At 42.9% G+C, this 25,403-nt stretch overlaps 2 long non-coding RNA genes across 2 annotated transcripts; one reads left to right on the plus strand and one right to left on the minus strand.

Annotated features, from left to right (window-relative positions):
- LOC143844641 (uncharacterized) lies at positions 1–5,208 on the minus strand. Its single transcript, XR_013234062.1, has 3 exons — positions 5,034–5,208; positions 2,466–2,528; positions 1–378 (listed from the first exon to the last, which is right to left on the minus strand). It is a non-coding gene; the product is annotated as an uncharacterized LOC143844641 (long non-coding RNA).
- Positions 5,209–9,895: 4,687 nt separating this feature from the next.
- LOC143844640 (uncharacterized) lies at positions 9,896–25,163 on the plus strand. The gene is made up of 3 exons (XR_013234061.1): positions 9,896–10,034; positions 20,469–20,512; positions 23,164–25,163. It is a non-coding gene; the product is annotated as an uncharacterized LOC143844640 (long non-coding RNA).
- The last annotated feature ends 240 nt before the right edge of the window (positions 25,164–25,403 follow it).

Raw genomic sequence — 25,403 nt, forward strand, 5'->3', positions numbered from 1 at the left:
TACTCCCCAGAATTTCTACTCTCTATTTTTTCCCATTAAAATCCTTTTTTCCCCCTTTTAAAAAAATAATTGAGAAAAGTTTAAAGTCATATACTTAGAAATATTAATACTGGGAAGGCTGCAAAAATAGCTTTAAAGTGCACTCATAATCAACCAGTTCAATAACCAAGAATAAAGAAAAACCAATACCCCATTCAATACTATTATGTTAAGGACTATCAAAAAATCTAGCTAGCTTTTTACAACAGTTTTGTCCACTTTGTTTTTGTCCATTTGGGGCAATATACCCCCTAATCTTCAGGAATTTTCCATGTCAGAGTTGGCAACCGGAGAAGACATTCAGTAGGGTATGAGGAGCTTCCAAAAGTATCCAGGATCCTGGCAGTGTAGAAGTATTAAAAGGTAAGAACCAGAATGTGTCTTTTCCTCCTCTCAGTCCAGGTAGGTGTTTGAATACTGTTTGAAAATTCTGGTTCAGTATTTAAAGAAATATTTCAAAAAGGAGAGTCTCCATTTTTCTTCCTTTGATCTAGGAGCCTTTGGGGCATCTAGAAATCTAACTTGCACCCACTGCCATGAAATATAAATGCTGTGACACCTTCTCCTCTCCATTTTACGAAACCATGGCAGATGTCAGGATAAAGAACCTAATCAACGTAGTCCTTCAAACATCCTTCCTCAGCCCCATGAGGTCCCTTCCAACTCTATGATTCTATGAATCTATGATTCTATGATTCATTAAGAGTTCTAAGAAATCAAAAGTTTGCACTCAATATTGTGATATTTCAATTAATCCTCATATAAGCATTAGAGTTTTGTGCTTTTCCACCCTTAAATCAACCTGGCTACCTACAATTTCTCCTAAATTGTTGTTTGTTTGAAAAACTGGAAAAAAATAGTAGCAGTCATAACTCTAACAACTCAGGGAGATAAACAAGCTTATCAAAGAGCCTATTGTTGCAGATCTTGCATTTCAGTGTGCAGCTCTGGAAAACGGACCATTGTACCAAAGATGGTGAAAGAGTAGACTGACAAATAATGATTGCACAAGAGACCAAAGAACAAAGCTTCATTAGTTAGTAATTGACAGCACTGTCCTATGCAGAATTAATCCAGTCTAAGTCCACTGAGGTCAATGCATTTACAGTGGAGTAAATATGCATTAGGAAAAATAAGGATGCAGCTTTTCACAACATAGTTTGCATCAGGTTAGAATTTGGGATGTTGTCTCAGCCTCTCAACTAGCTTTTCCATGTGTTGTTTACTTTTAATAATATCCAATCTTTTATTAAAGGAAAGGAAAGCCTCAAAGGGTCTGTACCAGAATGACCAAGCTTTATTTTTTAAGTCAACTGTTTGGATGAGTGCCAAGCATCTCTTACTCCATGGGGACAGTGTCAGGCCAGCAGCTTGACATTTTGATTTTTTCATTCAAAAATAGGCTTCCCATAGGGTTACCAACTCCAGGTTGGGAAACTCCTAGAGATTTGGGGGGTTGGGAAGGGGATGGACCAGAGAATTATGGCATAGAGTCCACCCTTCAAATTAGCCATTGGCTTCAGGGAAAGTGATCCCTGTAGTCTGGAGATCACTAGCAATTCTGGGAGATGGCTGCTTTGGAGAATACTGTGCTGAGTTCACTCCCCTTCCCAAATCCTGCCTTCCTTGGCTCCACCTACAAATCTCCAGGGATTTCCGAATTTGGAGTGGGCAACTCAAGTCGGTGCAGTTCTGTTTAGGATTGTGCTGTAAAGGTATCTATAGGTTTCAGGTCATAATAGTCTATTTACTTAAATACCTTTTATAGGTCTCTTACTGCGACTCTTCCTCCAAGGAGACCAGAGAAGCATCCTTCTCTTTTTTGTTTCAATAAAAAATACTGTGAAGTAGATGAAACCATGAGTCCTATGCACCTACCAACACATTTCCTGGCAACGGTGAAGTGCTTTTAGAGAATGGGTGGGACCAAGTTGGACTTTTCTCAGCAAGGCTTATTTTTGATCACTTGGAGATTTGCTTTGCTTTGCAGATTTTTACAAAGATTGCCTTGGCAGCAGCTACCACCACAACACACAGGCCTTCACTGTTTGACTGACAGTAAGCTGTGGCAGCCATTTTGTGGTTGTGCCCACCATGCTGGTGGTTCCTGCAGGCTCAAACAAGGTTGGGAACTCCAGGTTTAGACCAAGATTTATTAGTTTAACTTCATGGCAGAGTGAGGGTTTGAAAATGGTCTCCCCAGTCTAACACTTTGACCAGTATTCCATACTGTGGGAGTCAGTAATGTCGTTCCAGTGGGGAAGCATGCTGTCCAAAAGCCAACACAGTTCAAAAGAGAATGAGTTTATTTTAATGGCTACAGAAAGGTAATTTTGCATTTCTGAAATAATTCAGGGTTTTCTGTTCATAAACTAATGTGGAAGAGTGACAAATTAGAACAGAGGAACTGCAGTAGACCCAAATACCTGGTATTGTGTCTTTGTTGTTCAGACAGCAAATTCAACAGGAAACAGGAAGCACAGCTTTATCTAGAATAAAACAAAGTTTACAAAACTTAGAAGAATAAAACATCACAAGCATTAGCTGGAACAGAAGATGCTCTACAAACACCCAATTCAATATGCTGTCCTAAATTAAATCTATTTTTATAAATGATACACCAGTGTTGTTTCTCCCCACCCCACACCCACTCTCTGTTTTTCTCAAGCAAGAGTAATACAAACTGCTACCGGTTTTTAAGGTGAAAGTTTAATTTGTGGTGCAGGAAATTACTTGGGACTACTTAGAATATTCCCTTTTGGTACATTTTGTTTAAGTCATTTTTAGCATCTGGGGAACGGGTCAAAGCACAAAATAGGTTTAGAGTTCAGAAACTCTGCATTCAAACACTATGGCACGTTGCCATTCAAAGTTAGGCCTATTATGGTAGAGAATCTGAGCAGTCAAGTCTTGAATCTTGCCTTCAGATTCCTGTGCCTGACATATGCAGCATTCTTTTTTCCTCCACTGTATTTATTTTGCAGCTACAACTAAAAAATGCAGGTGTTCTTAATTGAGGTTTGAACATCACTTGTGATGTGTTGGAAATAGTGTCCAAAGGCTTTTTTATATTTACACATTTACCCTATTATAGCTACACAAGAGTGTCAAGGAAATGCCTTGCATTTAAATCCTCCTGGTTCTGTCCCATGAACAAAGGGGAACACAAAGGAATGAAGGCAAGTTTTTTAAAAACCTGAAATTAACCAGACTATTTTTGAAACTGACTAGGACAGCTACAAAGCTCCCCATTCTTATTGCCAGGTGCTAATGGATTCACTGTCATGTTATCAGCCATTATGAAAAATGGGGAAAAGGCACCACCCGCTTTCATTGCTGGTCTTTCCCTCAACTTAACTGCATTTCTTTGTGTTCCCTTTCATGCAAGGGACTGAATTATGAGGATTTTAACAGAAGGCACAGGTTTGTTGTGTTGAGTCACCATCATGAGTAATGATTTCATTAAATGAATTTTTGAAAACTTTTAATTGCACTCACATACATTCACACACCAGCTGAAGACTGGCATTTACAATGGAGACACTGTGCTCACTGCAGAGCTTGATCAGTGGCACAAGAACCGATGCTGATCTTAACCCCTCCACCCCTCCCTCCACACAAGGAAACACAAGGAAATGCAGTTTAGTTGAATACCAAGAGAGTGCACAAAGCAGAGAAACACATCCTGCAGTCCCGGGAGACAGATGGAGCAGTGGAAAGAATGGGGAAGCTGTAAGGTTGCTGAGACAGGAGGGGGGAATAATACCACATATTTTTGGAAAGTGCTTGCTAGCCCATTCTGAGTGCTGGTGTTGTGCTCACTGCTAGACTTGATTGGTGGCACAGGATCCAATGCAGGTCTTGACCCACTTCCACCCTCCACCTTTTCAGAGCTTGTGGTGAGGCTCCTTGGGGAGCTGAAGAACATGTAGCCAAAGAACAAAGAACAATGCTACCTCATCCAAAACGTTTAAAGCTTTCCCTGTCAATAATTTTTTTTCCTCAGTGAATCCAAGTTCAGCAATAAACTCATTTCTTTAGACCAGGGGTAGCTCTAGACTCACCCTGCTTGTAAAAAAAATCCAAACATTTACATGGTAGAAAAGTAAGCAGTAGAGGAGTTTGTACACCAATGAAGGGGGGAGGATTGCGGAAGATGCAGAGTGGGAAGAATGACCTCATTGAGGATAGGGAGAGGACTTCCAGGGGCAGAAAAAGGGCGGCGGTGGGGAGAGTCAAGGGAATCTAGATGCATTTGAATTACATTTGGTTTGGAAGTGAAGCAAGGTGAAAAACAGCACAAAATCACTCTCAGAAAACACAGGAAAACAGTGACCAGAAAGTGGACTAAGCACTGAAGGGAGGAAAATCAATATAGAAGGAAAAAGAAAACCCAATGGACACGGACGGTGAAAGTGAGGGAAAATGCAGAACGAAAAAGGAAATGGATATGCATGGTGAAAGTGAGGGAAAACACATGTGCATAATAGGCCTTAAAGACAGGAATTGTGGGTTCATAAAGCTGTAGCCATATTTTTATTGTAAAAGTCACACGAAACATTTCCAGACTGAAACAGTCCAGGGAGTTCAGTTGGAATTTTGAACAACCCCAGGGAATCCCATGGAAACCCCATAGTAACAAACTCTCTGGGGCAATTTCAGTCACTTTTCCATGTGTACTATTTGCCTGATGTTAACTGGGCACCACACATTTGTGAACTGAGGAGAACTCACATGTGTTATGTGACCCCAGGCGGGGACCCCAGAACCAGATTTGTGTACTCCATAATGTGTGAAGAGGATTAACTCATCTGTAACTTCTTCCTCCAAAGTGGCAGGAGGTGACAGTTGTTGAGCTGATGCAAATTGCTATTGTTGATGAAGGTTTTTAAGCAATCAGATCCTGGGGAAGGAACAGAGTTGCTGGCAACCAGTGGCGCTTTGGGAAATTTCCCTGCAAGTGAAATGGTCAGTCTGCCCATAGTCATTCCTACCTTTCATCATGCTGAAAGCTGAAAGCTGGGCCAGTGCCAATTAGCCGGGAAGTTACATTCCAACACCATTAAGACTACTTGTCCAGCCAGCCTGAAGAAGGAAGTCTATCAGTAATGCTGGGTGGCCTTGTGCAAGCCAAGTTCATGGGACATGTCATCCTTCTGGAATCCAGGGCAAAAGGCTTCTGTGATAGCCAAACACACAAAAAGGCACCACAATAAGATGCTACTTTTCACAAAACAAGACTCAAAAATAAACTGGAGCAATCAGATTTCAATGCACGCCAATTAAAATGCCCCCTTCCAATCAACTAAAATGTTCACTTAATGAGAAGTTAAATTAATAAAACCTGACTGCCCTACAATAAGCATGGTTCCAAAGCAACGGCCCCACACACTGGGGGGGAGCGCCGGGAACACTTTGCAGTGGCGGAGGAAGGGGGGAATGGGGACATGGGGCCCTCACTACACAATGTTGGAGAACAGCATGCTGCTCTTCCACCATGGTGGGGGCGGGGGGATGCGGAGCCATGGAGCTGGCAGGGGCTAGAGACATCCCTGCAGGGACGCCCTAGGTCGGGGGAGGAGCCTGGCTCCTCCGATTATGCACAGGGCTAGCCCGACCTAGCCCTCGCCTGCACCCTCGGCAGATCCAGGAACGCAGAAGAATCCATGTTTCCTTAATGCGGGTCTTCCGAGGGCCTGGGCTCAGCAGTGCCAGGGATAGCAGCGACATCAAGCATAATCGGGGATTTCCCCCAAAGCCCTGATGCCGCCAGCTCGGGCATTCTGCTGTGTACATTAATGGGTCCTTGTGTGGAATCTCAGTGGCCATTTTGGGGGGTTGATCCAAGATTGTAAAATGTTCCAGGCCTTGGTAATTGTTGGTGCTAAAAGGGACACTCTGAAAAAATATAACTGAGAAGATAGTAAAGGGCAGGAGCAAAGAGAATTTTAAAAAGGGAAAGCTAGAAATGGAGGGAATGGGAAAAGTGGGTGGTTGAGTGAGTGAGGGGGCCAGAGGCTGCCAGGACAAGAAACTAGAAGAAGTTCATAGGAGGGAGTGAAACAGAAAGAGAGGGGAGTAAGGGCCAGAGGCAAGGGGATGCTGGAGATGAGTGCAGACAGGAAGAGGGAGCCAAGGAAAGGGGAGGGGCTGCCTGCACTGCTGGGGGAGGCAAAGAGGGAAGGGAAGCAGGGAACGATTGTGGACTTGAGATTCCTACCTCAGCCCTTTGAGTCCCTCACTTGGTAGAATGCACTTCACTGTTCCCACCAGTTCTCCTGTTAAATCAACATTTTTCTTTCCAAGTATGTTGTTATTTCTCTTCCAAACTATTTTTGGCACAAAAACAAGACACAAGAGTTCTTTTAAAAGTACCCTTGAGAGCTTCCCTATTCTGTCCCAACATTCCAAATTCTTACATCAAAAATAGTGATGTCAAAATTTAGAAACTCCACAGCAAAATTTTGCTTGAACTCACTTCACTGAAGGAAACAGAAACAGGCAGAGAAAAGTAGACTACTAGAGGGAGAGGAATAGATCACAATGCCGCCATCAGTGCAAGATCTGAATGCACAGCTATGATTTCCTAAGTTCCCCTGGAACAAGAAGTGGGAGAGACATGTTCAGCAGCCCTTTTTTTGTCAGGTAGTCGTTCCCAGCCTGTCTCATTCCTTAGAAACATATGCCAGCAATTATCTTTTTATGCTTTGAAAATAAGTTTGTCCATACAGATTATACATAAAGACTGACCTTGGACCTTGTGGTTGCAACCATAGGATGTTGTCCATAGCCCTCCAATCCCCTCCAAACATAGTTTACATTTTATCATTTCTATTTCCATGGAGTTTTGGATCCTGTTTTACTATCAAAAACAGACTTTCCCCCTATATGATATCAGATAAAAAACAAGAGAAAATATCATAAAACTATGGATGGATTTGTCTGTGGTGCAGGATGGAAGCTGGGGAGATCTCCACCCAAACTCAGACTCTGAACAGAACAACTCAACATCCGGACAGACATTTTCTATTTAAGGGGCTTTTCCTGCCCAAGTCTGAATTAACTTCCTCAGCTACTGTGGTCTTTGGCAAAGCCTAAAGCTCTCGCCCCTTTGATTACTAACCCACATTGGTTCTCAAAATAATACTGGGGATGAGGTGAAGTAAGAGCAAGAGTCCCTTTACAATTGTTGGCCGTTAACTCTTTCTTAGAAATTGAAAACTTGTTTTTATTAAATATCTTCCTGATAATCAACCAACAGCACTCATTGACTTCAAGCCAGTATTAACCACCCACCTTCTAGAGGGGAACAGGAGGATGTGCTCTTGAGTCTCAGTGTGTGTGTGTGTGGGGGGGGGGGGAGAGAGCATCAATGGTAGTCCATTTGCTTGGCATGTAGCAAGTCCACCAGGTAATCATTGGCAGGCCTTAACCTACATAGCCCAGACTAGCTTGATCTTATCTGTAATGGCAAACCACCTCGGAAGGCCTCTTGCCTTGAAAATCCTTCCAGGACACCATAGTCAGCCCAGGGAAGGGGAAAAGCTTGGTCTGGAAGGCTCAACTCTTCCCTGCCACATGAGTCTGTCTCAGCATAGGCCCAGTTGGCATCTGGGGCAAAAAAGGGAACATGGAAATATCCGTCTGCCCTTGCTGCGGGCCAACAGAGGGTTTGAAACAAGACAGGCTCGGGCCAGTGCCAACATTATGTGGAAGCAGGGATTAGCCACGCAAAAGGACAAGCACTGGCCCAAGTCTGATTTCCTGTGTGGAAAAGGTATTTGTTAAGTTTCCTGATATCTTAGCTAGGCTTGGGCCTAGATTGGCCAGCTTTCTGGCTAGATGTAAAAAACAGCTGCCTTTTTCAAGATAGATTGAAATTGTATGTCGCATGATGACTTAACAGTTTCTCAAAGTAGCTTATACAGGACTTTGCACTAAAGTGATGAACAGTTAGGGTTGCCCCATCAACACTGCTGGCAGGGGATGGGGGGCACTTTCCAGAAATGGGAAGGAATGATGTAATGTGCTGACATCACCTGAAAGTGACATCAATACGTTGGGGATGTTACTCTGGCTTTTAGGCAAAACTCTATGGTAGAATTAGCTTCTAACCATAGAGTTTTGCCCACAAACCAGAGCATCACGATTCAGAGCCTCAGGAGGGGGCTCAGCAGATTATAATGTCATAGAGTTCACCCGCAATATGGAGATTTTCTCCAAGGCAGTTGATTCTGTCCAGTTTGGAAAACACTTATAATCCCAGGAGATCTCCAGATTACATTTGAAGTCCAGTGGTGAACAATTCATAATGGAAACCATGCATTTGGAAATAAATTATTGCTCTATAGAGATATTCACATATTCCTACAACAAACATTACCCAAGCAACTCAAACAAGCCTGGACTAATTTTTCAAGTGAGCCCAGCAATGCCTTCAACTCCCACTTAAATGCAGCTGCCCCCCAAACCTTCTATTCTGATTTTAAGAGTGGATTGAGATACCCGTCCCCGTGGCAGCTGTTCCGGCAAGTCAAGGTGAGAGTTTCTGATGGAGAGACCCATGAGGGGCAACGGATGCTGGAGCATTTCAAAGATTTATGGTTCACGCTTTTGCTGCCACTGAGGGCTGCAGCATACTTAGCATAGTGCCTATGTGACAGAGATCACAAGACCGTCTGCTTTATTCCCCTTTGTTCTTTCATTTCTCTCAAGGGATCTCAGCAAGGGGCCTATGGGCAGTGCCTCGTTATCCATCTAGGGAGTCTGAGATCACGCCAGAGCATGTCTTAACATTGCAAAATCATTAAGAAATAATTCACTGGGAAGCAGGTTCTGAATGCAATGTTTTAAATAAACCCCCCCAAACCGTGTGTAAGAGCTTGGGTAATTTTTGTTCAAGCATATTGCTCTACATGTCTCTTGTCTTTCCTTGTTATGTGTCCCAAATATCCAGCAGCCATTTCAAAGATATCCAGTTTTCAACAGCACAAGACAGTGATCATAAAGATAAAACAGTACATTTGAAAACAATAAACTCACCTAAAGCAGCAGAAGCAGGAATAAAATGCCATCAAATATAACAATGGGCATGTACGTACATATGTTTTGTCAAGTGACAACTGACTTCTGGCTACCCCAGCAAGCAGCTTTCAAGGCAGGTGAGAAGCTGAAGGGGGTTGCCATTGCATCCTCTGCAGAGTCTTCCTTGGTCATCTCCCAGCCGAGTCCCAAGCTCATTTAGCTTTCGAGATATGATGAGATTTGGCTATACCGTGCTACCTTCCCTCCCTATAGCAAAAAAAGGGCATTGGAATACATAAGACATTAAGGGTGTAATTAAAAGGTAAAGGTATCCCCTGTGCAAGCACCAGGTCATGTCTGACCCTTGGGGTGACGCCCTCTAGCGTTTTCTTGGCAGACTCAATACAGGGTGGCCTTGCCAATACCTTCCCCAGTCATTACCATAATTACGTGGAATTATGTGGAAGTAAATCCCATTGTGTTTGGGGGTGCCTGTTTCTGAGTAGGCATGCACAGCATAAGAATACTATAGACACACAAGCATACAAAAATAAAAGTCTACAAGGACAAAAAATGTTTTGACTTTTAAAACTCAAAGGACTAGGCAATAGAAAGACTACTGTGGGCTGATTCCACATGGAATTGATTCCTATTCAGCAACTCAAGTTGTATATCTTTGATGTGTTTGTGTTTTCCACAATGTGATCCTCTATCCCTGCACAAATTGTGAACACCCTCCCTTTTGTGCAAGAAATATGCTTTTTTAAACCTGGGGGCGGGGAGATTACCCAGCTTTCTATGCTCGGAGCTATCTGTTTCATGAAGTCAGAAGGGAAGGAACACTCTGTGCCTGAATTCACCTCCTTTCTTCGTTTCATAGCAAACTAGCTTTGCTACCACCAGCAAAACTGAATTTTTAATTTTGTCAGTGCAAAATGTAATGCTGTTACTACATGTCAATAACAGAATTGGTAAGTGTTTTTCTCTGCTGTTTTGATTAGCATTTCAAAAGTGCCTACAGTGCTCTCTCCCCCTTCCCCAAGCAGCAGAGGTCTCGTGAGTCTACTCTGTGTAGATTACTACAGTGGGGCCCCCAGCAATATGCATTCTCATTTTCTGCATTTTCAGGTCTTCTTGTGCCGCACTACACAGGTACCAGATTTTTTTTTTTTTTGTTAAGGTTGGCTAAGAATCACGACAGAGCTTGGCAAAGGAAGGGGTGATACAACCCACATCTGAAAGGGAAGCCAAAGCTAGTAAGGGGGACGGGCTGGATTATTCTGTGTCATGTGGAAACTCTGTTACAAGTGCAAATTGAGTTAAATCAGCCACGGAGAGGTCATTTCTGAAATGTGATGCTGTTAGAAACAAGGCTTTGTATCTACTTGACATCCACCTTCCTTCCGAAAATGAAGGCTTTTGAAGTTAAACTGGCCACCTGCATCTGGACCCCGACTGCTGGAGGCTTTCAAGGTGATAAATAGCACTTTGCTTTGTGCCCGAAGCAGAATAGCCAGGGAGCACAGTTCCTTTAAGATTTGAAGAGGGATATTCCTGATAATGAAGTCTGAAGGATGCTTGCCAGGGAATAAGTCATATGGAATAATATAAGACTTACTAGTGAGTAGACCGGCTTAAGACGCCTCCCTAAAGCAAAGCAGTAATCTTCTTGTAGCTAAGCTTCTGTGCATTGAAGTTGTATGCGTGTCTTTAGATCATGGATAACAACTGTGGCCAGATTATGATTTTCCAGGCTTTTGATGACTGACCACAAAGAGTACACATTTCCCTTGCATTCACCGACCACAGTGCAGTAAGCCATCCCCTTAGAAAGATAGACGGATGTCAATAACCTCTCCCGTCCTTTTTCTTGAATGTTACGAAATGTTCCTGCCATCTAAAAATGGACAAAAGGGAATAAATGGTCTGGGTTTGTTCGCCTGCAGTCCTTTTAGAAAATCAAAATTAAAATAAATCAAGACCAAAAGGAAAAAAAAGAACCTCCAAGCAAAACCCTTCATATTAGGACTTACTACCAGTGACTGAAATTGTTGTCTGAGCTACCAGCAAAGAAACCCCTGCTGAGTAGAATTAGTGAAGCTGCAGCAATAGTTGTGACAATTCTTTAATGAAAATTCCCTAATAAAAAGGATGGAAAAATAAATAATTACGTATAATGATGGGAACTGATGACAACTTTTCAAAATGATTTAATTATAGTCCACATCCCTGTTATGAATATGTGCTTGCTGTTGCCTCATGCAACCATGGGAAAGGGGAGCTTCCTAGGCCAGATTTCCTAACACTGCAGGAACTTGTCCTATAAGAACATGTTTGTGAGTAAGAAAATGCCTGACGCTTTTCAGTCTTCTGATTTCAGCTTTCCCTGGGGTTCACTTCTGCCTTAGTTTCACAAAACATACCAAAGTGGCCGTAACACTGAGAACAAGGGTCACACAAACGTAGGCAATTTTCAGACTGCAGCCACCTTTCATAAGAAACAGTGTGAGCGGTGCTGCTTCTGATGACTGTGCTGTTGGTGGGACTTCCCCTACTGGGTTCCTCCTGTTTCAGGGTTGTTGGTCTTTTGCAGGGTTTTTTGCACATGCACTGAAGCACGTGAGCATTTCGGAAGCCTCTTTCATGCTGCCTAGCTTGCTTACATGAGAGTAGCCCTATTTACTCTTGTGTAAAACGCAGTATTCTCCCAAGCTTAACCGCTAAAGCACAAAATAGAATTGATTTGCTCAATCACTTGGTCCCTGATATTTTAAAACAGAAAACGTTAATAGGATGCTAACAAAAAGCAGAAGAGTTTCCCCTACTAGGGAGAAAAGTAAGAAGAGTCAAGGGATAATCTGATCGATTTTAAATAGGAGTAGAACCATTGGTTTCCATGTCTTCTGTCATATAAAGGAGGGGGGCATGATCCACACTTTCTCAGGCCAGAGAGTCAGAAAGAGGATGCCAGACCGCCCCCCACACACACACACACACACAAAAAGCAGAGCAAAGAGGAAGGTTCCCCAGATGAGAATAACTGCTTGCTTCAAGGCAGGCACCTGTGGTTGTTGAAACGTTTCTCCACTCAGATGCAAATCACAAGAAAAAAAACCACACAAACATTCGGTAATGAAAGCAGATTTTTAAGGCAATGTAAAGACACCTTCATGCAGAATTCTCAGTAATATCATCAACTCACAGGGTCAATATTTTGTGTAGTTTGAGATGAAAAATGTAGCTCCAGGCATTACTATCAGCATTGTATCGGGAAGTGTAATACTACCATACAGTATATAATCATTGGGTTGGATCCTACTAGTCTGCTCACCTAATATAGAGCCTTCAATATTTGGAAATGTGCTCTGGGGAAGGTCTCCTTGCACTGGAAGAAGGTTCTGTACTCATCTCAGCAAAGTGGTAGGATCCAACCTATCACTATCATCACTAAACATGATAAAGTTGAAGTTGCATGCAGACAACTTAATCACTACTTGATTCGCCCTCCCTGGGGGTGTGCAGCCAATAGAGAGATGCCACTGTGACAGTTCAAATTGAACTCTGCCAATGAGGGCCAAGCAGTGCAAATTTCACTTTGTCAATGAGGTCCAATCAGTTCAAAGTGCTTGCAGACAACTCATTCCTTACATGATTGGCCCTCCCTGGGAGTGTTCAGCTAATAGGGAGAGAGCACTCTGCAAATGAAGGCCAATCAGTACGAATCGCACTCTGTCAATGAGAGCCAATGAATGCACCAGTAAGGGCCAATCAGTTCAAATAGCACTCTGCCAATTAGGGCCAGCAGTGCAAATTGCACTCTGTCAGTGAGGGCCAATCAGTTCAAATTGGAATCGGCCTATGAGTGCCAATCAATTCAAATTGTATGCAGGCAACTCAATCCCTACATTATTTACCCTCCCTGGGAGTGTGCAGCCAATAGGGAGAGAATAGGGCATAAATTGATGGGAATACCTCCTATTGTGACTCGGAACACACAGCAAAATATATACATGCCCACTGTTAACACCTAGCAATCAACATTTTGTTTCCTAAAGAACGATGCTTCCTTTTCCATGTAGGAAAAGTAGAACAAGTGAAGCAGAGCTGTGTAGTTGGAGAAACAAATACTATCATGCTTTTCCTTTCAAACTTCTGCTGAACACAAATGACCACAGGGGTCAAAGGAATTATTGCCTATTTCCAAAGAATGTACAGTGAAAACTGGGCACTTTCCAAAGATTTTCACTCTGGCTTTAATCCTGTACCTATTGTGAGAATTAATCTTTGTAGTGTACTAATCAGATGGCATATAAAAGTATCATAATTAAAACAGCAAAGATCTACCGGGAACTTCTAGAACTTTTATATTCAATTACAAAGGAATTTTTAATAACCGTAAAAAAATGGCCTTGAGTAGCTACTTCCTGCAGCTTGGCAAACCTGTTGTGGTTTTGGAAGTTTAATTAGATATGTGATTCCAGAGATCCCTAAACCATTTACATAAAATTGAAATTCCGTGTCATTACATGATGTTACAAAAAAGGTGAGCAGGCTTTCTGTCTTTATTTATCTATTCTCTCATTTATGAACAAACCTCAAATATGCCATTTTCAGCTTCTGCATTAATTGCTATTAGAAGGCTGAACATAAATTGTTCCTTCTGAAATAGGGATGCATGTCTTCATTAATTAATTAGAGCAGGAAGCTATTCCAATCAGACTAGAGATCTGTCCCCTTAGAGAAAATGGTTGATTTAGAGAGGGGACTCTATTATCTTGGACCCCACTGAGGTCCCCGCCCTCAATCTCCAAATCCTCCATCCTCCACTGGGGCCGGCGAGCGGGGGGATCCTACAACACAAAAACAATTTGAGAAACTCACCTAAATGCCTACAGATTCTCATCTTAATACATATGGATGGGGTTATGATTTCCCACCCCCCATATCCTTCTTTTTTGCTGATATGCTTTATGACAATATGCTATCATAATGGCAGTATGCTGCCATTAATGTGGCCTATTGTCCCTTGAGAAACCTAGGACAAGAGAAGCTAGTTATAAGAATTAACGTCTCGGGCCCCATGTAACACACAACTGTGCATTGATGCAAATTCCACAATCTACATAAAGTTAAAGAGCCTCTTGTGGCGCAGAGTGGTAAGGCAGCAGACATGCAGTCTGAAAGCTCTGCCCATGAGGCTGGGAGTTCAATCCCAGCAGCCGGCTCCAGGTTGACAGCCTTCCATCCTTCCAAGGTCGGTAAAATGAGTACCCAGCTTGCTGGGGGGTAAACGGTAATGACTGGGAAGACACTGGCAAACCACACTGTATTGAGTCTGCCATGAAAACGCTAGAGGGCGTCACCCCAAGGGTCAGACATGACCCAATGCTTGCACAGGGGATACCTTTACCTTAACCTTACATAAAGTTAAGCACTGATTAAAGTGGGGAACAGTTAAATGCATGTAATCAACTCTACTTGAGCCAAATGATACTTTGGCGAAACCATTTTCCAAACCTGCTTCACTATAGGTGAGTTTTTGTACATACGCTAACAGCTTTGAGAGGAACATTCCCAAAACATAACAGCAAATAATTGCATGCCTGTTGCAGTTTAATAAATGCAGTGGGGTGGTGGTTAAAGGCAGGTTTTCTTTTACTTACAGTTTCAGTTTGCAGATTAAACCATTTACCTCTTCTGCAGTTTTGATATTCAGGCATTTTTAAATGGGACCACTTATTTGGCTTACTTTAAGCAGTGTTTGTTTCCTACATTTCCCAGAGATGTGGGAGAAATACGCAGCAGACAATGAACAGTTGCAAGCTTTGTGGTTTGGATTAAAGAACAGCAGCGTTCTGACTGATCCCATCTTGCTGCGTAGGCAGCCTTGTCTCTCGCTGGGAAGGTTTTCTTTCTCACAGATCGCCTCTCAGCTAACCCATTGGCTAGTGTTTGAATGCCACAGCATTAACAAGCCGCACACCCACAGACTGACCAAGTTGGGCTTGAACTGCTCCATTCACAATCTCCGTTAGTGCTCCATTTCCAGTTCTCCGTGGTCAATGGCCCTTGGCATGCATTGAACAGCATCCATATGGACAAGGGAGAAAAAAACTGCAATGGAAACAAGCCTAAACAGTCATGCTTCTCAGATCCATCAAGTCTAGCACAGGAGGGTGATGGTATGAAACTATGAATGCATGCACAACTAACTGGAAGCAGGCCATCTCCTGCTAATGGTCTCTTGTAAAGGAAGACTCAGACTGTTGAATCTTTGATCAAAGAGGGAGGCAGTGTGGCTTTTGAAAACAATAATTTTTGAAATACTGAAATTTTTGTGCGTACACCTGTCCTTGAGGCAACGATTAACATTTTTCATAGAGGAGCACATGGTGCATATCTCCTGTTTGTTGGTCCAGGCTAGGCAGATGATGTCTTGTCAGGGTCATCACGCGGAAACCTTCCTGTTCTAGTCTGATAAAATGTAGGGAAGGAAGGACTTGGCCCTTGACAGTATTTTTGCTATGTGGTTGGTGGAACACTTAACTGAATGGAATCCTCTGCACATCCAGGTCTTCTTTATGTTATACACTGACAATATATCATGATTAGATTTTGTGGGTTTTTGCTCATTCTCATTTTTTTAGGGAAGTTCCCTGTGCAAATGGGTCCAAGTGCAAGGAAGGGTATTTGCATCCATATTTGCACATTGTAGTACAGATTTTATTTTATTTTGGCTGAATACACCTGGCCATTTCTCAAAACCTCTTCTCTCACTGTTGCTCCTGCCAAAATAACACTGCACACTCCTATTAGATTCTCCAAATTCCTGACCGAGTGCATGCCACACAGGGAAACATGACAAATGGAATTTACAGTGTAGCGTTACCTCTTTCTTAACTCATTGACTTCAAGGGACTGCACTCTTAAGGAACAAATACAGATGGTATCATCATTCTGGTTACAAAAATGTCAGTGTAAGGGTCCATTTAGATGATACATGTGGTCAGGGCCTCCTGACCTTACTTATAATCAACATAACTCAGGTTCCCAAAGACTCTGAGGCTAAACTAGGCTTGGCAGCATGACACAAGGGGGGATCTCCCAGGACAAAACAGCGGGGCGGGGGGCTTGTTTGCCCTAGTGTGAAGTTCCACATGCACTGACTGCTGCACATGGAACTCTACAGTAGGACAAAGCATTTTCCCATGGCTATTTTGGCTCAGGAAAACACTTAGAGAGATGCTGAAGTCATGCCTTCCTGTATGCTACACATCTGGAGCCTTGCCTTCCTGGCTGCCTCATATGGGATCACAAATCCAGGGCAGACGGGGCGCCGTGGGCCAAATCCTCTGCCGTGCAGTACCAGGAAGGATCAGGGCAACCAGTCCCAAGCCAGAAACCAGGTGGCAGTGCAGCACACTGCCTCCCGTGTGGAAACAGTCTCAGCCTCACCTACTGCACAGGGTGTCTGTGGAGGAGAGAGGAAAGGGAAGGCGATTGTCAGCCGCTTTGAGATTCCTAGTAGAGAAAAGCAGCATATAAAAAAGAACTCTTCTTCACAAGGAAAATGAACTAAAACAGAATAGGGGAAAATCAATTAAACATGAAAACAAGTATGAAAAGTATGAAGAACAAGAGCAGGAATCATTTATCCATTATTCAAACATGGAACAAGAATATGCCTTTGCGTGTCGCCTGGATGAGAACAGAGAAGAAGTGAACTTAAGCTTAAGGGGGAGAGTCCGAAGTTGGTTGTGGGCCAGCAATTAGGCTTTTTTTTTTTGTGAGGGGGGGGGGGATTCCAGAATTGGTTTAGAAAGAAATGGATTTTGAAATGAGAACTATGACTTAGCATTAACAATGCCTCTCTGGGTTGGCAGAAATAAAGGCAGCCATTATAACATTTCAATTCTGACCTGCTTTTCATGACAAGCAATGTCTGTTGTCCTTCACTTGTTTCCTGGCGGCAGAGAAATCCCATCACCTCTGAGGCATTATGAAGCAAGCGTGTGATTGGTCTGTGATTTAGTACCGAAATCTGGGGCCATTTCGCACGGCTTCAAAGTAGCAGAATGGTTGCTATTTGGAAACGCTACTAATTTGCCATAACCCACGACGTCGTAGACAATCTGCAACAATCCTGAAACCAATCAGCAAAAAGCGCTTCGTTGTGGCGCTTTCAGGGGAATCCAGAAAAGTGGATTCACCCTCCGGATAGCGATACACTCCTGCAACCAATCTGCAACAGTAGCGCTAAAGACCTGTGCGTTACCATTGTTGCTGGTTCTTCAAAGTCCCTCCCCCTGGCTCTCTCCTCCAAACTTCCGGCGAAGCGATCGCCATTTTTTTTTCTCCGAGCGAGCGGGTATAAACGCACCGGCGAGCCTCTTTCTGTTTAGAGGCTTCCCTGGCTTCAGTCCTTCACCTTTAGTCACTAAGCACAAACCACTGAAAAGCCCGTTTGCTGAAATAAAGTCCCTTTATTTTTTACAAATAAATTCAGCCGAAAACCGTGAGAGGGGGGGGGATTTTTTTTTATCACTCGAGGCAGCGTGCAAACGATCATACAATCAAACGACAGCTCACATTAGGCAGCTGGATGGGTCTCTCCGTAGCAACGAATCTACCTAGATTCGTTGCTATGGGTCGTTTTTTTTTTTTAAAAAACCTTTCTTAAAGGGAAAGGGGCTGTTTGGGAGCATGCTAACGGCTGCCCATTGGCTGCTTGACGGCCAGGGGCGGGACGAGCTTGGCAATAGCGCTTCCTTTCTAGCGATTTCTGCCGAGACCGGAAGCCTGTGGGAAACGCTAAAAAACGCAACTGATTCCACTACAAAGGCAGGTATGCATAACGACGAATTCCACTATTTTAAATGGCGATTTTTCATTCCGCAAACAATTTGCAACAAAGATCCCTGTGCGAAAAGGCCCCTGGTTTATGTTCTTCTTGAGAAACTGTGGTGAGTAAACATTTCAATTGACAAGCACTTCCCCTCTATCAGTTTCCTTTAGGATACTTCCTCTCTCCAAGCTTATCAAGAAAATGTTTACCTAAAGGGGGAAAATACTGCTTAGGCTATCGCTTCTTGGATATCTTGGACATCATGGCAACTTAGTCCATAAAACTGTTATGAGGAGGCAACACTATGATTTACAGAAGTTAAATTCTCACGTATAATCATAACTACTGGGAGGGTTTCTCTGCTGGTGGCCACAACACACTGTCTGGACAAGCGTTTGCTGGCCTGTATTGTGAATGTTTTAATGATCCCTTCTATAAAATGGATGCTGGAAAAGCTGGGCCTTTGCATGCCAGTTGCGAATCCACAGGAAGTGTCTTATGTAAGGTGACCAGATTGTCCCACTTTTGGAGGGACATCTGGGGGTACCTGGCAAATTGTACTTATGTTGAAATTCAATATATATATATTACAATACTATTTTTTGCGTTCTATGTGTTCTATGAAACTTTTTGTTGCTCCGTATAGACCAAATTTTTAATCAAGAACCCCCCCCCCCCCCCGTCATTGGTGTCCTGCTTTACCAATGTTAAAATCTGGTCACCTTAATCTTATGCAGCTGAGCGTTCAGACTTTCAGACTCCAGTCTGATAGGGACCAACAGACAGACCCCTCATATCGGGCTTCTGTTTATTCCTCTCTCTCTCTCTCTCTGTTGTCTAGTAAAAAAATAATATACCACAGTTGGGAAAGAAAGAAATCTGAAACTTCCGTGGAAGCAAGAAAGCAACAGACATGGTTTATACTTGGGCTTTGGTTGCATGGAACAATTGGTTAATTTGCCAAGAGAAGCCCAGGAAGGAACTAGATGCTATTAATATTGGGCTGGGACAAATATGTGGCTGAAGTTTGACTATGTCTCTAACACTGCAACGCAAATGTCATGGGAAAATAATCCAAAGGATACGCTGCAATTTGAAAGAGTAGCCAAATAAACTCAAGCATACTTGTTCTGTAAACACGTTTGACTCCCAGGTCCTCATCCTTCATGAGCAAAACTGGATTCTTGCTGATGCATGTCCCAAACGCAAACATAAGATCAATGAATTAAGACAATTCATGAAAATATCTACTGCATAATTTGGCAACAATTTAAATGAAATTTAAGCTGCCTACAAGTGGGTGGTCCAGCATATCTGCAAGGGAAAATAAGCCCTTTGATTTATATACATGGGGCTTGCTTATTTTTGAAAAGTTCTCCCTGATAGAGCAACTTTATGAGTACAGGTTTCCCTGTTTTATACTTTGGTAGCTGCTCAGAGGCTCCAGTCCCCAGATTCCATCTTCTGGAATTATCTCATCTCCAGACTAAAGACATTCATTCCCCTGTAGAAAGTGGCTGCTTTGGAGGCCGGACTCCATAGCGTTATACTTCATGGAGGCCCCTCACTGCCCCACGTCCTACCCACTTCTGGCTCCACCCCCAAATTCTCCAGGTATTTCCCAACCCAGAGCTGGCAACCCAATAGCTGCTATAGTCAAGAGTGCATTTTCCCATCTTTAGTTAATGAGCTGGCTGTACTCCTTGTTCCCCCAGGGCAGATCTGAGCAGACTGGTAACCTCCCATTGAGACCGCTGCAGTGCGCTCTGTGCAGGGCTACCTTTGCAGACAGTCCAGAAACTGCTTCCCTCCGGTGCTTCCCTCCGGTGGGAACAGTACAGAGAATGTATTATCCTTGGGTTCAGCAGCACTAGCTGCCAGCAAATTTCTGCATGCAAGTATCAGTCCTTGCCTTTCAGGTCCTACATTGCCTTTCATTCTCAAGGAAATCCTTCTGTATGTTCCTGCCATTGATGCTGCCCACACATTACAGAATACACAGGCTGAGTCAGGGTCGCCACCCTGTGTAGTGATCAGCTGTGAGTTGTAGGTTGCAACTTATTTCAACTGGAACCACGGCATGCAGTAATGATGGGTTCAAGTCATGATGGGTTTCCCAATCAAAAATGGCCCCATTATAGGAAAATTGTGTAGGGGCCTCCACTCAAAAGGCTGTGCCAAATGTCTTATGTTACAGAGCCTGGAACTAGGTACCATCCCTTTTGAGCTCTTTTAAAAACCAAAGCTCTTTTTCTAGTTGTCAAATGTAATGTGCAGATATTTGCCTTATAAGGAGATCCCTAAAGAAGGTGTCCTATGGCAAGAATCTGTGAAATAAGCTAAGAGTTGCATGCAAAAAGCAAAATACCGAGAGGCTAAAGAGTAAGGTGGAAAGGTGGGTGGAAACTTGGAAGGGTTGCAAATAACAAACCTACATTAAAGAAAATAAAGATCTTTCACAAAAACAGCAGAGCACACAGTTTAGGAATTCAGCTTCCATAATAATGCTATGGGGGGAATGATCAAAAGCTTCCATTCATCTCCAATTGCTGTTTTTCAGATATCCACAGGATTAGACTGGCTACTGGAAAGACCAAATATAAGGTGACCAGATTTTAACATTAGTAAAGCGGAACACCATTGATCGGGGGGGGGGGGGGGGGTTAGAACGCAAAAATAGTATTGTAATATATATTTTTAAATTTCAACATAAGTACAATTTGCCAGGTGCCCCCAGATGTCCCTCCAAAAGTGGGACAATCTGGTCACCTTAAAGTAATACCTCATGTATCTGATTGGATTGTTTTCATCGTTATATTTCAGCTGGATCAACACGATACCATTGATGGTAGAGACTTTATTTTCAATTGTTTATGTAGCTTACTATTTGATTATTCCTTTGGTGCAATGTACTAGAGTTACACAAAAAAACTTGTTGCTTTGTTTGGTTGCTTTTTAATTTGTTGCTTTCTTTGGCCTGTTTTGTTGCCTCATTTTAGTTATTTGCTGTGGGCAGCCATTTCATTTCAGTTCTGATTTTTTTTAAATTTTTTCTGTTGATTTTGACTAGTTTTTACTCATGTGTTTTTATCTTCAGAATCAGGTAAAAATTGCAGGGATAGAAGCCTAATCAGAGAACTATGCCAACTAGAGCTTTCCAATTACTTTAGCCCCCCCCCCTCCTGCAAACATGTTCTTAGCATGTAAGCGTAGTCTAGGCATGTGGGTTGGATTTGAAAAACAGGAAGCAGGAAAGAAATTTTATTACCACAGATTAAGCTAGAGTTATGGGGAATGGCTGTCATGCCTAATGAGACAGAAATATAACACACTCGTGAGGACCTACAAGACCAGTTCTCCCTGCTTCTCAGTCTCTTAGGCCTTCTTTGCACTCACAGCTTACTTCCGGTTTACACTGAAGTCCAGTTAGTGGGCCTTTATTTGAATCATGCTGGGCCTGCATTCTGCAATACCCCCCCTCAATTTTTTTTTCTTTCAAGAATCACTGCATATATATTCTGAAGACCCATGTGAAAAACAGGACAGGTGTCGTAGCCCCGGAATTTCCTCTTTTTTGTGCAGCATGGTTTGTCTCTCCTTATTGGTCAATATCTTGCTGGATTTTTTAAAAAGAGGATAGAGATGCTTCAAGCTGTATTTACACTTGAGTAGCCATCTTAGCAGAATGTTAGTGGTTCTGCCCCTTCATCTGTGTACAAGGTCCATTATTGCTCACTTTTTCCATCATGTAAAATGTCTCTATCATATATTTCTTTTTACAGGCAGGATAAGTTTATCACTAAACTTGGATCTCTGGGGCGGGAGAGGGGAGGCTGAGGCACAGGCAGGATTCTTTTTGAAATTAAAGAGAAGCAGGCTAGCAAAATGTGGCATTATTCCCTCCTCGTTTCTCAGCGACTCCACCGTCCTATCTATCTCCAGGGGCTACTGGATGTGCTTCTCTGCTGTGTGCACTCTCTTGGCATTTGGCTTGGTTGCATTTCCTTGTGTTCCCTTCTGTACAAGGGACTGACTGAACCATGGGGATTTTAATGGAGGTAGGGGGTCAAGTCAGGTATTAGATTGTGTGGCACTGATCAAGTCTGGTAGTGTGGCCTTGATAAGCTGTATCTTTCCCACAATTCTATGGAGAGAGTTGGGCGGAGACATGCTGTGTTGAAGATAACAGAGTGTTTCTGTAGTCAGAAGGTCTGCCATCGGCAAATCATGGCTTTCTTGCCTCCCTCTCTCTATGCAGGCCCAATTGCCTCCCAACACCACCAATACCACATGCAGCATTTCAGCAAGAAGGGGAGGTGAGAAGGTCATGCTCTGCAAAAAGGAAACACTTTCATCCACAAAACTGCCAGCCTGGCAAACCACTTCTGAACATCTCATATCTTGAAAACCCCCAAAGGGGTAACCTTACATTGGCCGTGACCTGATGACACTTAACACAACTTCCATTGAACTCCCCAAGAACTCCATCTGAACCTACAGCTCTTAGTATCCCAGGAACTTAGACTGCGATCCCTGACTTTCCATTATTCAGGCTCCTGTTCTTTTCATATTGCAAGAATTTCCACCAAAGCAGCATCAGGCCAATATGCTGTTTTATGTGTTTGTCTTTGGCGTTTTTATTTGTGGATACTTTGGCCCTCTGCGGTTTGAGTTGTTTTATGAGAATGAGATTACTAGGGAGGCCCATTTATTCATTTGTTTATTGTCGACCTTCAAAAAGCTTACAAATGCAAGTCTAAAAGCAATACATCATGGCTGCATTAAAACAATTGACTATGAGACATCAAAAAGCCCTGTATATTGGAACCTCTGACATGTCCTTTTGTTTAAAAAGCAATTGTAGTAGAGAGTGTGGGGGGGGGGAGATTTGGATCAGAGTCACAGCACTAGCAAAGGTGGACTAGCCCTACCTAGGCTGTTTCCCTCATTAGAAACGTCCCCTCTGTCCAGTTGGGTGGAAACAGGGACAATATGAGTATTGTCAGGATGTCCCCCCAAGCACCCCCTCGCAGAGCTCAGACTCAGTCTCTTCGGAGGGGTCAACAGGGAGCGTGATAGAGAACCCTGACTTGGCTCTTTCTGCAATACCTGTTGTGTCTACGCAAGCTCCATTAAAGCTCCAGAATGATGCCAAACCTTTATGGGAGTCTTCTTGTTGTAGTGAGGTTGGTGGGCCGGGACTGGCTACTCCAGGGTATTCTGAAAAACCTCACAGGTATCTTTTTCCCCCCTAGGCTTAAAGTCAGCCCAAAGGGAGGAGTGTTTGTGACAAGACAAATAATAGAAGAAAGGGAGTTGCCATAGCTGGAGGTACCTGATGACATGTGACCTCGCGTGTGAGGTGGACATTTCTCATGCAGTCTTTGATTTCATTTGTATCCCTCACTACCACTTCGGAGCTCACATAACCAACACTGAGCAGCTGTGACCCCTAGTGGCTTCAACGGAGCAGTACACTGAAGGCTGAAAAAGCAAGAAGGAGGAGGTGGATCAAAAGCAACAGGAGAAACCAAAGGAACCATCACAGGGAAATGGGCTAGTAACCAAAAATGTGGAACAATTAAAAAGTGGTTTAAGGAACATGCATGTGCAAGATGTTTTGTTTTGTTTTTAATTATTCTGCAGAGCCAGAATCTATATTTTGTTCCCCTATGTTACTGGATAAGATACCCAGACAGGAAACTTATTTTGTTAGAGAAGAGGCACCAGGGGTGTTTCCGCACAGAGATGTTGCTTTTCCTTGGCTTCCAAATGGAAACATTTTTTGAAACCTTTCACACAGTATCATACCTCTCTCCAGGTTTTCCCCATCCTCAATATCCTACTTCCCAAACCTGTCCTAAGCTGATTTTTAAAAAATAAAGAACACCATCTGAGTGCATTGGCACCATAACTAGAAGAAAAGCTGAATACTTTTCTGCATGGCAAAGTTTCCATTTACATGCTGCACTCTTTCCCTACTACCATGGACATTATTGGGGGGGGGGAGCAATTATTACAGGTAATTTCTACAGCTTTATAACAATACTAGCAGTTAAGCCCAGGGAAAAGCGGCATATAAGAACCAACTCTTCTTCTTCTTCTTCTAGATGTAGGTTTGGACTTTATGTTATGTCATATTGTAATGCAATTGTTTTGTGTAGTGTTTGCAGAAGCATTAGCAGGATGGCAGTCCTCCCGGGCAAGATGTGGACTCTCTTTCCAGCTGTGAGCATTGGGGTTTGTTGATAGATATGGGAGGGGGTGGGGTGTCCAGCACAGATCAGCCATGAATCCCAAGATCAAGGACAAAGGTAGTAGGCATCACTTTTCTAATGGTCCTGTCCACATTGTTAGCTACAGGAGCTGAAGGGTCTCCATGTAAATTGGTTAGGCAGTTGTCAAAGGCACGTCATCTGAACAGGCATCCGTGGTGGCATTTGATTCAGAGCAGATCTGGGCAACGTTCTCTGCAAAAAAAAGTAGCACATTGATTACATTAGCCACTATCTCATACTGAGTTTCCCATGCCCTGACACTATATAAACCCATCACTGAGCCAGGAATCAACATCAGGGAAGGTTTTAGCTTCTCTGTCCTGTTGTTGGACCTGATGTAACACTGGTCTGACCCATCAGGGCTCTTCGTATATTCTTATCAGTCCCCTAATCCTAAATTCTTATTTTATTCTTGAAGGAATGGTTTCACAGTTTGCAGTCTGAAATTTTACAGGTCAGACACAGTTTAATGACCTCATTGTCAATTATATTAACAAACTTAAGTTTGGTTCTGAAAGTCAGTTCCATTAAAATCAATGGTGCCAACTTAAGTAAATATGTAAATAAGTAAATATGTATAAAATTGGCACAGTAGTGATTTGAGTTGGTAGCAGCCAACTAGCATAAGCATAATAAATATTGTTTAACAATTTAAATGTGTAAATGTTGTTTAGCTTGCTCACACCATATGTACGAGCCAGCATCTTCCATTTCAGTGTGTCTGAGGGAGTGTGCATGCACATGAATGCCTATACCTTGAATAAAACTCTGTTAGTCTTAAAGGTGCCACTGGACTCGGATTTTGTCCTGTTGCTTCAGACGAACATGGTTACCCACCTGAATCTGTTTTTTCATCTGACTGAATAAGAAGGAACAATAAGCCATGGGGAAACAATAGACAGGGAAGATTTTGTTAATGCTCCCTATTCTTAAGATGAATGGTCTTCACTAGCTGGAATAGATAGGGATAGGAGTTGCTGAATGCATATGAAGCACTTGGCATTCTTATACTAATCTCTTCAGGGAGACAAGAACCATTCATCTTCATTGAAGCAGCTGAAATTTCAAACTTGCAGAATGTCCTGTTCTGGGCACACCTTGTAGCCTCTGGAATGCACAGATCTAGACAGGCATCTACAATAAGGCAGTTTCTATATTTTAATGTGCATTTTAAACGTTAGTGATGTGCGACCTTCAGGACTCCTACCTTTCCCCCC

This window comes from Paroedura picta, chromosome 9 (assembly GCF_049243985.1).
Source record: "Paroedura picta isolate Pp20150507F chromosome 9, Ppicta_v3.0, whole genome shotgun sequence".
NCBI classification, from domain to species: Eukaryota; Metazoa; Chordata; class Lepidosauria; order Squamata; family Gekkonidae; genus Paroedura; species Paroedura picta.